At 44.4% G+C, this 16338-nt stretch overlaps 1 long non-coding RNA gene across 6 annotated transcripts in view; it reads right to left on the bottom strand.

The window, feature by feature from the left end:
* LOC102094206 (uncharacterized) overlaps window positions 1–16338 on the bottom strand; it is a 147828-nt gene that overhangs the window by 85191 nt on the left and 46299 nt on the right. For 2 of the 6 annotated variants that reach the window (XR_010466458.1, XR_010466455.1), the window contains exons 1-2: window positions 8677–8798; window positions 8141–8214 (exon numbers count right to left, since the gene is read on the bottom strand). This is a non-coding gene — a long non-coding RNA (uncharacterized LOC102094206). The other 4 variants (XR_010466426.1, XR_010466449.1, XR_010466428.1 and 1 more) reach the window with 4 other exon arrangements.

Here is a 16338-nt window from a genome sequence, read left to right as displayed (position 1 = left end):
TTTTCAGACAAAGAAACTGTGTTTTTTCAGCCCAGCAAATATCCAGTTTCTGCAGTCTGTTTTCAAAGTATTAAGAGCAATGAAGAACCGTTTGAAGATCGCGGCTCTACAAAGCAATGGAGCCTTCCAGTGCCTTGCCTGGCAGGAGGAGCACAGAGCTTAACAACTGAGCAAATGCAGTTTCAAAAGAAGAAATAAGTCCATAAAGTCCCCTTGACTTTTCTATAGAGGTGGAATTAATTTCACTGCATCAAAAGTAACCAGAGTTCCTATCCCACTTTCCGTGCCAGTGGCGACTTTTGAAGAGCAAAAAGCGAGGGAGGAATTGGAGAAGGGGCGTAGAAACAGTCCTGTAACTCTTGCAAGGGCAGAAGACAGGAATGGTCCATTAAATCTGCTTTGATTTTATACTCTCTTGTAGCAGCGTTTGCATCGGGGTACTTGAGTCTCTACACATCAGCAGCTCTTCTCTACCTGTGTTTCAGTTCTTGTGGCCACCGAGGGGAACGGCGCACTCCTCCTCACTGACAAGTCCACATTTGGGATTTTTAAAGTAAGTAATACAAGGGAGCCTGAGACTCTAAAGCCAAGAGGCTGGGAATGGTTGTTGGAATGCCACTCACACCAGTGGCAGCGCACGGGCACAGGGCAGCGCTCCCCCCTCACCAGAGGATGCATTCGACTGCAGGTCTGGGTGCAGCCAGGCATCGATAGGGGCAGCTAACAACGGCAAAACATCAAAGCACCTAATCAAAACAGTGCACTTCCGTTTAAATTGAATCTATAATAAACCTATTGTAGGCATTTCACCTAAATACATACCAAGTCCGCGGCAGCATGCGAACGCAATGCCTGTAAAGACTGTCTGAAGACAGCTATATGTGAGGCACAGTTAGAAAGCAGAAAGCTAAGGCTCTACCAAAATGAAAATTTGGAGAATTGGTGTAAATCAGAGGCAAGATCTCACCTATTACTGTTCATCTGTGGAATTCGTTATGGGCAAAGACACCTGAATTATTCCATGTGTGATTATGTGATAAAATGAGCAAGACATTCTGTACTAACAGCTCCTTAATGTGTCTGCACCACTGAACAATACCGTGAAGGCAGTTTAGATTCACAAATCTCTTATCATTTGGCATATCCAGAAACACAGGAATCACCTGACAACCCCCCCACATTTCCACCTTCAGAAAAAAGTTCCATCATCACATTTCTAAAATATCTGAGGAACAGAGCAGGAGGCAGTTGTGTGTTCAGAGGAGCAGAGCAGCAGAGCACCAGGAGCTCAGGCTGACAAGTGCCTGGATTTTGTTCAGCGTTTGGAACAATCTGGTGGAAACAAAATGAACTCGGAGCCTGGAATTGCTCTTGATTGTTATTTTCCAAATAGAGCATGAAAAAGTAACACAAAAGAGAAGAATCCACTGGGAAAGATGCAATGCTATTGGGTTCGAATCAACATCATTGTCTTGTTGAAACTGAATATATTGTTTCAAAAGTGCAGTCAATGAATAGAGCTCAACACCCTTTTTGTTGGAGGTGCTCTGCTCTTTTTTTTTTTGATAAAGCTTCATTAATTTAGTGAAGGTTTTCTAATACTCTTACTGAGGGTTTTGTAGAAGTTGTATCAAAGGGGTAACCTGACACCTAAATCAAAAAGATTTTGAAATTTGGAAAAATGAAACCTTTTTCTACAGCTCATGTATTCTGACTGATAGAAACAAGTCAAAATACTGCATATCGGTCATCCCTAGCAGTCTTTCTTCCCCATCCTGTGTGGTCAAGGACATTTCCATGACCCTTCACTTGCGGCCCAGATCAGCTCGATGCATCTCGCTCACCGCATGGATGTTTCCAGAAACGATCCCACACCTCTCCACATACAAACCCAGTTTTCTAATGTAAGGACACCATAATGTATCTAGACTGGGGGAAACCATTTGGAAAGCAGCAGCCCAGGGCTCACCTGCCTTGCTACTTAAACACCGCTCATGCTCCTTTCACTTTTGAAGTGGAAATCTTGGAGGGCACTTGGAACGCAAATCCTGAGTCATCAAAACCAGAATAAGTTATTCCCTGCCATTCTTCGGGAGCAGAGGTGGAACGTTCCAGAGGCCTCGGTGGAGGCACTTCCCATGGTCAGGCACACACTGCACTGACCCCACCTGCACAAAACGAGGTCCGTGCCTTCAGATGTTACCACACCCATCACCCTAAGTCAGTTTGCAAGGGACACACCTGATCTGGCAGATGTAGAATTGCCCAAATCCTACTTTAGTCCTAACCCTCTGCTGGAGGATCTGTGGTGCCATGGGCTGGGCTCAACCCGAAATGGCAAGGGGCACATAGTCCCAGAGAACACAGCCGAGTTTTAATAAAACTGCCGGCTTGATAAGGAGATAAGCTTTAGTTACAGCCTGGCTTGGCAAAGAGAAATCACAGCCCTAGAGCAAAAGGGAAGAACTGAACATGAAAGTTATTATCTCAACTACACAAGGTTATAAAAAGCAACTGGCCTTTCCATTCCTTCAATAAATAACATCAACAAATATTTAGTCTTTTAAAAAAACTGGTTGGTGACAAGCAGGAAAACAAAAAGCAGTATCATAGGGGTTAATGTGATGATTTAGAGCTGATACAGCTGCACCACTTTGTTATCTGTTGCTTTCTAGTTGATGCAAACTCCTCAGGCCACGTTGGTCATCATCGCACACGGTGGGGGATAAACTCTTATTGCACTGAGCTAGCTTGGATTTCAGACTCCAACATGCAAGTCAGAGAACGCATTCCCAAAGAACAGGAAGATATCAAGTATTTGAACCACAGTGGTCTTGTAACATCGAGTAAGTTTGTTCTTAAGTGATAAAACTATATGACAACAGCACAGCCAATCTGAATCTCTGCACGTTTATAAGTAGGTAGCTATAAACTGCAGTATATTCTGACATTCTTTACCAAATACAACATTAAGCTGACAAATTATACTAATACAGTATGATTTCAAGGTGCATCCACATTTGCAGCATGTGTAAATTTCTCAAATAGAATCCGATGTTTGCTAATACGGTACGATCTAAGTTAATAAGATCAAATTATGTCTGATCATACTACATTAGTAAATGTCACATCAAATTAGTCATTTTCAGAATTAGAAAGCAACCAAAAATAACTTCTCCAACACAAGTAAGCAGTACTGAAACTGAAAACCGAGCTAAATACCAAGTCCCTGGAGAATGCTTTTGAAATTCAAAGTTAGGTTAATTTTATTTTCAGTCTTATTTCAGAGCGCTTTCATACATGATTGAAATCATGGTTCGCATCACAGTGGAGTCTTGTCCAAAGGTCACCAACAGGGGCTGGAGATAAGGCCAAGAACTAGGAAAAGCGGGTAAAATGACTACTGAAAGGCTGTTAGCTCACGGGTAGTCATCCTCCTGCATATTTGTGCTCACCGCAGTGGCTCCAGGTAGGAAAATTCATGAAAAGCCACTGAACACAAAGTTTGAAAGAGAAAGCACTTTAAATAGGAAGTTGCCTAAACATTTATTAAACTTTCTTCCCTTCAAGTGCATTATCTGAACTGCTGTAATTAGTCAGGCCTTGTAACATCTAATTTGTCTTTTCTGTTATTAAAACATAGTAGCTGTCAGGTGTATGTTTGGTATAATCTCATTTATTTGTCAACATACAGACTTTGGTTTCTTTGAGCACAGCAGGAAAACCAAACTGGTGCTGGGCTCAGAAAGCCGAGTCTCCCTGGGCCAGTCCCCCAGCCGGACGTCACTGGCCGTTTCAGAGCCCCACTTTGCTTTCCTTCGCTCTCCTGACTGTCTGGAAAGCTTCCTACACATCTCCTCCATGTCCCTGTAGCTAAAGGTAGGGAATATCTCTGAAGTGCCCACGTTAAAGCTCATCTGTCATGCAGCAGGGGCCATCCAAGTAGAGCGACCACAATCTCAAAGCCTGCCCTAAAAATAGAAGGCTGAAGTCAGTCCCGTCAAGCCTCGAGGATGTCTCACATACAACCTTTTCCCGGAACCTTTAACAAGGGCAAAAAACTGCCATGTGGCAGAAGCAGAAAGAGGAGGAATCTGAAGGAGCTTTCAAGGGTCCCACCTTCAGCGGTCAATGTCTCCAAAGCTCCCGTCATCTATCGCATTGCCAGAGTGCAAAGAAAAGAGACAAAATCAACCCGAGATGGCCTAGTAAAGGCAGCATAGGACAGGCTGCCTTCTACAAGGCTGTGCGCAGCTTTCCTGATGAGGAGTGAATTTTGCCCTTATGCCACCGGGTAAAGCTGGGTCTAGGATTTTCCTAGGCCATCATACTAACTCCAGGAGACAAGGCTTTTGTCCCTTTTGATGAACTAAGAGGCACTGGGAGGGAACAAATACTTGAGTGGTTTCATTTCTGTCTTTACAGAGTTAAAATATACCCAAGTAACTACAGCTATCTAAGTCTTCTGGATAAATCACCTTTATTCCCAGCTGAATAAATCAGTGCCAGCTGAAAGCATCGCAAGCTCCAAGCAGGAAGCGTTTTCTGTGCACAGTGTTGAGGAAAGCGAAGGCCAAAGTGGCACTGAATTACCTGAGTTAACAGTTCAGGTTTTTTAAAAAAAGATTAAAACCCACACTAAACGAGATGTCCGGTGTTGAAGGGAGGATTTCTAGCTACTTTCTCAGAAGGGGGAACATATGTTCATCATTGTGACCTGTACTGTTTAATATTAACTTCTGTGATCTAGCATACACTGGCATATGCTTCAAAGAGTGTGTTTTCCCCACAATAGCTTCACCAGCCCCTGTTGCTCATGACTTTTGTTTATTTGGTTGATATTTGTTTCTTTCTAATCCAAGCTGTCTGCATGAATTTTAACTCAATTATGGGTGTTTATATAAGGCAGTCTGTTCAGGGACAAAGTTGTTGATCCCCAGAGAAAGCATTGTTCCTATCCTGTCTGTATTTCAGTAGATTAGGTTTAAACCAGACGTATCATCAAAATACACTCACTAGCACACAAGCTTTACATGTGTTTTAGTTTGAATTGAGTTGTTATAATAGAACAGCCTTTTGTTATTAGTAATTATGAATACTTGTGTTGGATTCTGGTATGCCAGCGCACTCGGAACCCTTTGTTGTCTTTAAGCTAATGTCTACATTATCTTGCATTTTCCTTTTCTAATCCTTCCTCTATCCTAGAGGATTTCAGCAACATTTTACTGTCATTCTGTTATGAAACTCCTTTTCCCTTGAGCACGTGGCAATTTCATTAGGTACCTGAGGATCGTATAAAAATCAAACAACAATGTAAGCTCAGCCGAAGAAAACAAACAAAATAAACCCAACAAAAAACCACAACAAAACCAAAAACACCCAACCCAACACGTTTCTACTTAGCCCAAGACAAAAATAAAAGCACATGGGAGGAGGAGGGGAAAGCAAGAGAAAAACGTGGGAAGCATTGTTTGCTGCGTTGTTTAACTCCTTGCTGGCCGTGTCTCGTGGTGTGTCTGGGATGCATCAGCCACCGCTGTGCTCTGGTCGCTCTCCGGGCTGCAGCCGGGACGGGGCATCTTGGGCCCAGGAGCATCCCGGGGCCGCTGGCTCTGCTCTACAACTGGTGGCGCTAAGTGCAGCTTAAAGGGGGCCATTCATTACTTGTGCACATGTCTTTACCCTTTCACACAGAAACACAAACTATATCCTACCCTAATGTCTTTCTTTCACCCCACCCCCCAAAAATAAACAACACAAACCCAAAACACTTCCTTCTGGCTGAACACCGCTGGAAAGAAAAGCATTGGAGAAAGCCAAGTGCCATTACACGCGGTGACCCCGGACACCTTCTGATCTTTTCCCAGGGAAGTGGGCTCAGCTAATCCCAGAAAACCACGTTAGAGCGACATGTCACAGACTGTCCCATAAACACCCGTTTCTGACCAAGTCAGATCACCTGGGGCAGCTGAGCCATTTTGATGGGACAGGAACACTTCCCACCATTTCGACAGGCCAAGAAACTATCCTTCTCATTGTATCAAGGCAAACAAAATGTTTCTTCTCCTTGGGACCCGTTCATTACATGCTTGAGCGTTTTCTGAAATATTATTTAGCTACACGTGGACATGACTAATGAGAGGTGTCCTGTTGACCTCTGCTTATAGGACCCAAGAGCCACCTCATTCACGTTCATTTGAAGGAGTCATCCAGAAACTCCCGAGCTTCGACATGCAGCGCTTGCATTCACCAGATAAGCAATCTGAATCTAGCTAATGTCACCTAAAAAAGGGCATAAATCAGGAGTTAACCACTCCAGCCAGCTCTCTGTGTAACGTCACTGTACAATCTCAAGTTCAAATATACGTATGAGTTCTAGCTAATTAAGCACAATTGAGCGACACCAATAGAGTAAGCGGCACAGCAGAGCTGGCAACAAAGCAAACCGCTTGGCAGAGAAGGCGATGCGTGCTGCTAACGCTATACAAATAGCATTTTAATCAAAACCAGTTTTCCACAAGTCACAAGCCCAGATCTCTTGGCTTTGGCTTAAAACTTGAGTCACTTTTCTGTTACACCCAAGACCATCTCTTAGGATATAATACTGCTATGATTTTACATACATGCACACACCCCCTGGAGAAAAGTAACATCATCAGCAAACAGAAACATCAAACCCCAAGCTTTTTACACATTAATTCACAGCCACAGTGCATGGACAGAACCACACAGGCCTTTGCCAGACACCGAAAGCTGGAATAGAAATTAGTCTTGGAGTGTGTCGGTACAACAGCTGGGACAGATCACTGTGTTCCAAAACAGAATATTTTAAAATTCAAAATGGCTTATATAAAATTGGCTTGAAAGTAATTAGTGCCAAATTAAACTAAGTGCTTTCTAATTTTTTTTAAAAATAGGGTTAAAAGACAGCAGAAACAGTTTTTCCTTGTGTTTAAGTATCTTGACAGGAATTTTCAAAGTCAAAGAGATTTAATTGCCCAATGCTCATTAGCATGGAGTGAGAACTAGGCAAACTAGTGCTTGAATTGGCTTTGATAATTGCAGTTTGAGATGTAGAAGTAGAAAAAAAGGCTTCTCTTTTTATTCTTAGAAGCAAGCCATATTTATGAGCAAGAACATTAAAACAGGCCTTTGTTCATTGCAGGAGAGTTAAGATATATGTGGAGACAGAAACATGCCAAACCTTTGCTTGTGACTCCCCCAGGGTTCCCCGCCCCGCCTGGCCTGCCTGGGCAGCTCTGGGCTGGGCTCTGCTCCCCTCTGGGTCACCCACAGCACAGACACCGCGCAGCGGAGCAGCTCGCAGGGAGCAGCTCGCAGGGAGCAGCCAGGACTTGCTGCACACAGGTCCGAGTGAACCACAGAGTTCTCTCCGCTGCAAAGGCAGCTGGAGCTCCGCACTGCTCCGGGTGTCCGGCCAAGGCAGGCACTACGAGACCCCAGTTTTATTATCTTCAGCATTACTGAGCAATCGATTCCAGTCTCATCTGGTGCCCTTGAATTAAGGCATGTAACAGCATTTTTGGTTCCTAATGAGCTGCCCTCAGCGACCACCACAAAGCGAGGCTGGCCAAGTATATTATTCTTTGTCTGAGCACGTTACGCAGCCCAACAGGACAGAAAAGACTAATTCTACTGCTCCGTTTACACCAGCGGGATCCCAAGCAGCACCCCAGTGCTAACTCTATGATAAGTCGCTCATTTACAAACTCTTCAGCCGGTGAAGTATCTTTCCATTTTAGCATCAGATGAAATACAGAGCTGTGTCAAAGGCAGTGGCAGGCAAGGGCGGTCTAGGATTTAAAAGGCTATCCAAAGCCTAATTATTCTTCTATTTCTACGCCAAGGCTAATCCACAGCTGGCCTGTGCCTACAGCACACCAGACAGACGGACACGAGGTTCAGCCCCTTCCTTGGGCATCTGCCCCAGGGTAGGATTAAACAGACACATACAGCATCTGTTTCCTTCTGTAGAGCTGTTCTGCACAGAGACAAAGAACGTCCCTATTTCCCTTTTACATGTGTGCATTGATAATTAATGAGCCTCATTCTGTCAATTGCTCCTTCCAAGAGATAAAAAATAGAATAATATTTTTAAGAGATCTCCAAGATTACTCACTGGTCGCTCACAGCGCGCAGAGCGCTCTCCGGGCAGACGCTGCGTCGGGCCAGAAGAGGTGCAGTCCTTCTTCCCTGCAGGACAGACAAAGCACAGAAGGGTCACAGTGAGGACAGAGTCCTGCTCTGGGGAAACCACCTTTTCACTTAAAGATCTGGATATCAACAAGGGTCACTTATTAAAAACCAGAAACCTGAGGTCTGGAGATGTTTTTGCATAAAGCTTTCTATTAAGATATCTTATCTCAGATCTATTGGGCTGTTTCATCAACATTTGTTTCTTTTCCCCCCATTCCCTTCCCTGGTTTAATCTCCTGATACATCTTCTCCCAATTTGATAGTTTCTCTTGTGGAAAAGGCACAGCCACAGGAGGCAAACAGAGCTTTCTAGAAGCAGCATCCAAATAATCCCCCACAATACACACAAAAAAATCCTAACAAGAAAAGCCCAAACCTGCCACTTTACCTGTTACCAACCACCTTCATAATGGAAAAAGAGGGGAGGGAGGAAGAAAGAATGCACAATCTTCTCCTTACCCTAAATTACCCTAAATCCTCACCAAGTCCAACACTCCTCAGTTCCAGTCAAGCAAGCTTGCTGGAGCAAACTCCTTTTATGTGTAAGGGAATCCCTTAATTGAAGACAGCTGTCCCTGCCCCAGCACTCTCCATGTACTTAGGGCATGCAGCTGTGCTCCCTCTTCTGCTAGAGGAGCACTTAACCCCTTCTCTGCTAATCCCAAATGGCGGCTGCAGATACCAGAGCAGACACAAAGTCAAAGAGACTGTAACTCCTCATGAAACCTTGTGCATGTAATTGCTATCAACTCCACAGCTGAAACAAATTCCATTTCCAAACAGAAACAATTGCCCTGCGGGGTGGCCACACCACATGTCATTCCGGTTTCCACTTTTAGGTTCAAATTTCTTATTTTCTGGGATTTCATCATCTGGCAAAGAAACCCAGTCCCTGGTGGTTCCTGAGTGATGCTGAATTCAGTAGATCTGCTGCATACAGAACAGAGATAACAGATGGTGCGTTTGCATTAGTGTGATAGTTCAAATCAGACACTTTAAAGACAATGTCCAAGGGTCCCCAAACACTGCACTTTGGTTCACCTTGCAGAGACGTGCGGGCGTGTATGAGCTGCATTGCCTGGGTAACTTCATAAGTCCGTGTGCCAGAGGAAAATATCTCCCTGATAACAAGAGCATTGCCAGTAACTGCAAAACGCAGGTGATGGAGGAAGAGGAGCTGGGTGTTGATGTGGAAGGGAACACACTCTTCGGTCAGGTTAATGCGCTGGTTGAAGAGGGAAGGGAGATATATACATGAGGGTGCATTCCCCATCTTCTGTGAACGCATCTTGCTCCCTCAGCCTCGACGTTTCCCACACGTTTCCCTCACTCCTAAGCCTCCTTCTTTAAGGACCATATCTCGCTCTCCACCGCACCACTGTATGTGGGGCAAATTTGTTGTTTTGCAGTGGTTTTATTGGTAGGACAAAGAGCCCCATGTGGAGTTACAGAACAAGGATTCTGTAAAAAAAACCCAACGATTCCTACAAGAACATGGGGCCCAGCCCGAATCTCACTGTAGCCTGCGTGAATCAGGAGTAACGTGGTGAGCTGGTGATATTTAAAGGACAGAAGTCAGAGCAGAGAAGAAAGCAGACCTTTTAGCCTCATAAAACACAATATGTGCGTGTGGATTTATCCAAAAGCATTATGGAGGGGGTCTGGTCCTCCACTAGCGCCACCAGCTGCCACATAATGTCACTTCACATGGCAGCACTCGAACGTCCTCCAGACACCTTCAATCTCCCTTCGAGACGGAGCTGCAGCTGCCATTAGCACCTTTCAGATCTCATTTTGGACTCTGTACGTGCAGGTTTGCCCTGCAAGCTCCTGCACGCCCTTTGGCAGGGGTTCACGTCATTAGACACCGTTAATGTGCAGCCCCCTCCCTCTGCATTGGGAAGAACAAGCTCCGACTGCACCCAGCACGCGCCCTCCCTGGGCTGCAGCTCCTGTCCAACGTCTGGAGCTGCTCACTAGCAAACTCCAGCACTGTAAATACATTTTCAAAACATCAAGACTTGTAAACACTGCAAGAAATGATTACTGTCTCTGAGCGATCAAGAAGAAATATGCCCCTTCCTAAATGTGAACCATCTGAACCCAGAAAAGAAATAAAGAATAAACGAGGGCAAGAAACGACCCTTGCATGCAGTTGGCCTGATCCTGACTGCACCACGTAGACCTGATGCCATCAGGGTTGCACCGAGTGTCACTGTGTGTTGACTCCACTTATAGATGTAAGATGTGAACGATCCCTTCCTATTTTTCAACAGCTAGAACTTGTGTGGGCTTAAATACTGCAGTCAGGTGAGCAACAATACTAGAGGCTTCCTGGCACATGGCTACCTGGGAATGATTAGTTTAATTAATTTCTGGGTCATTATAGGGATCAATTCTGGTGTTGTGGCCCATTAAGCTAGTTTGGTTTGTCCCAAAGCACTTGGTCATTATTAGTGCAGAGTCGATAAGCCACATCACACGACCATAATCAATAAATGAGAAAGAATTTTGAAGGAAAAGAAATAAAAGGATGGATTTTGATCTCACTTAGATCAATAATTTCCCAGAAATTGGTGGAATTCCCTGATGTAAAATCAATGCGAGCAAGTTCAAAATTGAGTTGTTTTGCTTTGTCAAGAAGATGAAGCAGAGAGCTCGGACTGTGCCTTTAAAGAGAGACTTTTATAGATTAAAATTTATTTGCAATATCTTTCTCTCCAGAGATCTTCTCCCCATTTATAACCTTGAAGCTCTTGAAGGATATATGGAGTCCATCCGACAGGTATTTCCAAATCGTACCCTGAAATACGTACATAGGTAAAATAAGCTTTTCTTGCTAGTGATCCTTCAATAAAGTCCCAAGATGGTTTTAGATTACCAATTGTCAAATATTGAAGCACTTTCACATAGGGGTCAAAAATGTGTGTAAAAACACACGTAGCAAGTAAATGCACGCTCTGACGAGTTCAAATGTAATTAGTCTGTATGGCACCATTCAGTAAAGCAAACAGCACATTGTGAAGTTGCAGTTCTGTGTATTAAGTCCTAGGTTGTGCACAAACAAAAGAGGATCCCTTTATGCATGCAAGTTAATGAGTTATTGAAAGCTCTTCTCTCAAGCCCAAGCAGGACAGGGGATTAGTGAAACCAGTTTCTACCTCCAGTCTGAAGGTGTGTTTGACCAGTCATCCAGGCAGGGCCTGAGTCATCCAGTCTCACGCCTGTGAATGCAATAAAACCTGTAAATGTTACACCTTGATGTAGCGATCTGCCTCTGCTTAGAATTTCAAAGGAAGCTTTTGATGAAAGAATAAGCTGCTGTGCTGGCCACCGTCTCCAAGAACTCGGTGCATCTCTGAGCCCACGGTACCCGTGCAGCACGCCGGAGGCTGCGATCTTCAAAGTGCATGGGCAGGGGTTACCGCAGGGTTACCCTCAGGATCAACCCGTGGGCAGTCAGTTATTTCACTGTAATTGCCTGTTTCTAGCTGCTACAGAATTTCCTGTGCATAAGAACGCTCCTTTCTTAACTGAGGTGTTGCTCATTGACTGCTCAGCCATGAAGGGGTGAGTCTTACAGGCAAAGAGCTGCGACTTCAGTGCCTCATTTTTACTGCACTGACTTGTTCAGCTCTGTGTTCGGTAAGGAAGCTACAGTTCCAACAGCAATTCGTAATCACTCATAACTGGTAATGTTGGTCCTCTAAGCTTCTCTGAAAATCCTAGCCAAAATGATCAACTCCTTTGGCTACCAACTACCCCATTCCCTTACAATGTAAGCTCAGAAAATAGCAACACCAAGAAAAGCCACTCAACCAGGGTTGTGGTTTTGCCCCCAGTGTTCACAACAGCACAAGGGGATTGACAGCGTGACTCTGAACCCACCTCTTCAGGCTAAATCTTTGCAAAGAAAAAAATGTGATAGTTTAGGAAAGATTCAGACAGAAACTGCGCACCCATTCTGCCCACCCAACTGCATATCTGCTCCTGTTCCTGTTTCAGCTCTTCTCCAGTTACCGACTGCATTTTGATGAACACTGGCTGTAGGATGGGAAGCACTGTCAGCATGGACTAAAGGTCGTGATTAAGAACACCCAGCTGGGGTTAAACCACAACACCAAGTTACGTGTGAAAAATACTGGAGCACCATTACGAATCTCCATAGGCTTTAGGTGATTTGACCTCCAACACCATTTATAGACTGTGTACAGCTACCCAGACGATGACGGGGACAGCAAGGTGCTATGACAAGTTTTGCTCTGTGGCCACTCGTGGTGGGACTCTTTGCCTCTACCTTTCACCATCTAAGGACAGTGAATTTTATGGAGTTCAGAGTGCAACAGGAAGGTTGAGGGAGTCCAGCTTTGAAAGTGGAGATGGAAGTTCAGGCCTGGGCACAATAAGGATTTTTAATGAGCCACTTCAGAATGCCAATCAGTGCCTGAAGCTGAACTCCACCGGTAGGCAGAGTAAGAGCTCTGCTGCCTTGCAGGTGTATCTATTATTGATGTAATGCATATCTGTGCTCCCAAAAAGTCACATGAATTGGTACAGTGTATATTTCAATGTTTTGCTTGTTCTTTCCTCTAAGAGAATAATTATCGTCTTACCTCCTCTCATTCATTAAATCAAACCTTGTTCTCAGCACAATGAAGAGTATTCCCCACTGGATACACTCGCTCTTGTGCTGAGACCTTGTCAGCTCGGTTTCAGCCTCAAGCGAAATTTCCTGGCTGGGATTATGAGCTCTTCAGTATAAAGGGTTTGTAATGTAAATGGTGATTTTCCCCAGCTCTGAGAGCTGCCTGCCCCGCGCCGCTCGGTACCGTACCAGACCAGCGCACATGCCTCGGGCAGGATGACATGACCACCTTCCTGCGTGACAGCCGAACCTCCTGGCTCCACACACCCACGTGGTACGCTGCTCCACTGACTCGTTTTTATAGGAGAGTAATTAATCCACAGTGACTGACATTGTTTTAGTTCCATCCCATCACTGACATCTTGCCTGAGTTATATCACATCCCACAAATTGCATATCTTTTTTGGCTGCTGATACTCTCTATTCTCGCTTCTTTAGTATGATACTCATTATAATCTGCTCTCTTATACTAAGGCCAAGACTCCTGCTGCGTATCCAGGTAATGTATTCTTCTACTGAGTGATTCATTGTGGAGAAGAGAGAAAAGAGAGAAGGAAAAGCCTTGAGAGGAAAAACATCCAAGTTTCATGATTTCTGAGTCTCTGAAATCGTTCCAAAATTCCCTGGTGTTCTGGAGGTCCTTCCCTGCACGATAAAAGCACTGGCCTTTTGTATTGTTCAGTTTATTTTGCAATATTTTATGATTCTCATATATTCCGGGTTGTGTTGATTTGTGACTAGTTTTTCATCATTACCCCGGGAGAAATTTTCTCTGGAAACACAGGAAAGAAACAACGCCCTGAAGTGAGACACCGCCAATGAGCAGCCGCCATCGGACGATGGATTCTGCTCTGCACACGGTTCTCGCAGCATGCTGGAGCACCTGATCACCTCCCAGAATGATAAAGTGAAAACAAAAGCATCTTTCTCCCCTCGCTCCCCTTCCCATTCACCTCCCGCGTCAGCTCTGCAGGCTGTTAGATGGTGAGGAAGAGCCACAGCCTCCCCAGCCAGGGAAGTGATTAAAGAGGTAACCGCGGCTGCAAAATAGCTCAATTCCATCCTCCAGCATGTATTTTTTGGAGCGAACTGGAGCATCTGAAGTCCCTTGATTTGTAGGGAAAGCAATAGAAGCTATAGATTTAAGTCTTGTTGGGAAACAAGACTCTCCCTCTGTCTCAGATGCAATCTGTAAATGGGGAGATGAGCATCTTCCCGGCTCACAGGCGATAACTGATCCATGTAGATATAGGAAGCGCCCAGATTCCGAGGCCACGGGAGCTGTTGAAACATCTGATAATGAGGACTCCATCTCCTTGCTCTGGGACTACTCTTGATTTGCAGAAATAGAAATGAGCCCAATTTCTCACCATTCATATTTGAGAACACCTCCACAAAAACAGTGATTCCTTGAGCACTGGAGTTCAAGGACCTAATTTCCTATGGATTTGCATCTCTGTAATAGAAGTCCCTCTGGATCCTCTAATAAGCACTGAACTCATGATACAGCCATTCATTTAAGTGGGCACTAACAGGATTTCTCTTCTTCACCCAGGCACCTACATCCATGAAATGTGTTGAGCTTATTCTCCCCAGCTGTCTGTGTAACCAGCCACCAAGGCTCACTTCACTAAGAAATTACCCTCGCTAATTTAAAACGTTTATATCCTCGGCTGCTGCAGCAGAAAGGGTATAAAGTCCGATACAATGAGTTTCAAGCCAGCTTTACTTACATCGGAAAAAAATGACACTTTGCTTTAGGTTCTGACCTCCCAAAAGACTTTCACCTTCTCAAATTCTGTTTGTATATCCCTGGGACTACACTGACATAAGTTACGTGAGAATCAATGAATGGAAATGTAATCTATACCACTTAAAACTTTGTTTCTCAAAACCCTTGGCTTCCCCAGCCAGTGTAAGGGGTAGATTATTCTCACAGAGCTGATACATTCTCACCACAGCTGGTAGAGCTACTCCTGACGTGCCAGTGTAACTAAAAGCAAACCTGTAAATATACCCATATCTAGGGAAAATGGGTAAAATCCTGGTTCTAACTCTATAGTTGAAAGTTTAGAGCAGTAATGAGTTTTCTCTGGAGCAAGAAAGAGCAATTCCACCAGATTAGAAGGGCGTTCTCATGTCCCATAAAGAAAAATAAAAGCAGCAAAAGCTAATTCCCATTGGAAATGGCTTGACTGGGTTTATAAAGGCTTCTAATAAAGAAGGACCAACTTCAAAAAGTGTATATAAGCCCGGTCTTGAGCAAAAGCTTCTGGTGCAGTCTGCATTGTAGACCCATTCTCTCACTTCCAAAGCAAACGGGCCTTTCTGGAGTGTATCTGGAGCACTGGCTTTGGGCGGCTTCCACCTCTGGTGTCATTGTATGAAGCTGAGTTCTTAGTCATGGCTACGCACACTAAAGCTGCAGCTTTTATGGGCACATTCTGACGTATTGATTTGTATTCAAAACAAAGACGCCAGGGTTAGCCCATCACCAGAAATCCTTGTGAGCTTGATTCTTTACTGTTTCCATCATGTAGGATTATGTTTCCATAGAAAAATAAAGCCAGGTTTTCATTTTCTTTCTTTTCCTCCCCCAGTTTATCTTCAGGAGAACAAAAACTTCTTTTTTTTTAAACCAAACCAAACCACAACAAAACCCCCAAACAAAGCAACCACCAAACCAACCAACCCACCCAAGCATTTGTTGTGTATTACAAACTGGAATGGATACGCCTTTCCCCAGCAATGTGCTAACCTGCTAGCCAGATGTGCACTTTGGCACACTGACCGAGTGCTGGTTCTCTTATGTAGAGATCCACAACACAGCTTGGGTCTGATCTGTGTTATCTAGCAGGGCAAAACTCTGCAATATCAACCAGTGCCAGGTAAGGGTTCCTCTCCTCTGCATTTTTTTCAGAGCATTGAGAAAACCCTCTAAACTCTAACCAATTTATGCCAAAGCATTGAAGTACCTATTAAAGATACCCCAGTAGGAAAATCCTCGCTGGCATAAGTAGCCAAATACAAATCATCTGTTTCTTCTTACTGATACTCAGAGATCTGCTGCTTCTTCACAAGACAATGAGATGATGTATAGTATTGTACCATTCACCAGAACGTGTGTGTTTATCAGGGCAGCATGAGTCTATAACTCTCCAGACAACTTTTTTCCCCCAGTGAAGAACTGCACAAAGGCATCAATTCCTCCACCTTCAGAAGTTATATTTTCTTTTTAAAAAAAGTGTTTTGATAGAAAATACCTACTCAGCTCTTCTTTGCGTAAGTTCTTCTAAGAGCAGAAGGAGCAGTGGAGTCCTCTGTCCCTGTGGGTGGCTGAGCGCACCCCTGCAGGGCAGGACCGCTTCACAGCGCCTCTCGCACAGCAGCCTCCCGGGCCGTGCGCCACCACGGAGCTCCACGTGTGTCACGTTCCTCGCACAATCAAGGTCTTACCTGGTATTTTTGACTTTTCA

The sequence above is a fragment of the Columba livia genome, chromosome 15, assembly GCF_036013475.1.
Source record: "Columba livia isolate bColLiv1 breed racing homer chromosome 15, bColLiv1.pat.W.v2, whole genome shotgun sequence".
NCBI classification, from domain to species: domain Eukaryota; kingdom Metazoa; phylum Chordata; class Aves; order Columbiformes; family Columbidae; genus Columba; species Columba livia.
The sequence above is the reverse complement of the archived record's forward strand: the minus strand, read 5'-3'. Positions and strand labels throughout refer to the sequence as shown.